We start from the raw sequence: 1,338 nt of genomic DNA, 5'->3' as shown, positions 1-1,338 counted from the left end.
AACTAGCATGTTACTATAAAACAATTTAACTGAGATAAGATGGGCCCACTAAAAACCAACCATATTATGAGGGAAGTAGGTACCAGGTTGGAAGTCTCTTTTTATTTATCGGATATGCTTTTGTTCCATCTCAAAGTTACTGACTTCATAGCAACGTCCTGTATACACATTCAGCAATTACCTGATCTTCAGGGAGTTTGAAAATATTTTAAAATTGTTTGTGGGGCACCCAGGTGGCTCAGTCTGTTAAGCGTTTGACCCTTGATTTCAGCTCAGGTCATGATCTCGCATTCCGGGGGTTCGGGCCCCACGTTGGGCTCTGTGCTGACCGCGCGGGGCCTGCTTGGGATTCTCTCTCTCTCTCTCTCTCTCTCTCTCTCTCTCTCTCTCTCTGCCCTCCCCTACTTGTGCACTCTCTCAAAATAAATGAATAAACTTTAAAGGAACCGTTTGTGATAAGTGGATTTTATTAATTGTGGAAGGTATGACGACTCTGTAGGCAAGTAACTAACTGAAATGTCAGAGATGAAGGCATCTGAGCCTGAAATCTGAAATCACAAGCCTTTTTCCAAGGCAGTGCAGCTGCACGTAGACTGGGAAATCCACGTGAGTCTGGCCTTTGCTCTACCTGGTCCACAGTTGGAAGACATCTCAGTGGATGTGAAGGAAACATATGACACGTTCGCTGGTCTCAACCCCGCTGGAGCCACATCTGTTTAAATGTGCTGGTCCTCCCTGGAGAATCGTAAGCAATCAACTCTCTTTGCCAACACTAATCTTGGGCAAGATGCCCATGCGCCTCCAGAACCTCAGTAGTCTCTACTCTAAGTCAGGGGAAATTCCACCTCTTTATTTCCCAAGATGGCCAAAGGAAAGAAATGACTGGCGGTGGGGGTGGGGGGGGGGGGGAGGGAGTGCCTATGGAGATAAAATGCTAAATATATAATTGTGCCCAACAGAGGAGCCATAAAGGAAAAGGAGCCGCCCTGAGACTGAAAACAGAATTGGCTGGTGAAATGTGTTTGAACTCTTAAACAATCACCTTTAATTAATTTAGGGCATTTAATAACGCAGATTTAATAAGATAAACAGGAGAGAAGTCTCATGGCTCTGAACTGGGAACAGGCAAATACCATACCCATATTCACGTGCCAGTGTCCTTTATTATTACATTTTCAGTGATGGAGCAAAACCTGTACCTCTGTCTTCACCCTAGAAACTGATTAATGCCAAAATGCTACATCTTTTTTGCTGCCAATAAACAGAGACTAGAAGCTGGGTGTTCCTCTGAAAGGTTTTAATGGCAGGCACAAAGAGAGGAAACTGACTTGACGCCTT

Source organism: Lynx canadensis, chromosome B2 (assembly GCF_007474595.2).
Source record: "Lynx canadensis isolate LIC74 chromosome B2, mLynCan4.pri.v2, whole genome shotgun sequence".
In the NCBI taxonomy this organism is placed as follows: Eukaryota; Metazoa; Chordata; class Mammalia; order Carnivora; family Felidae; genus Lynx; species Lynx canadensis.
This window is presented reverse-complemented; position numbering follows the sequence as displayed.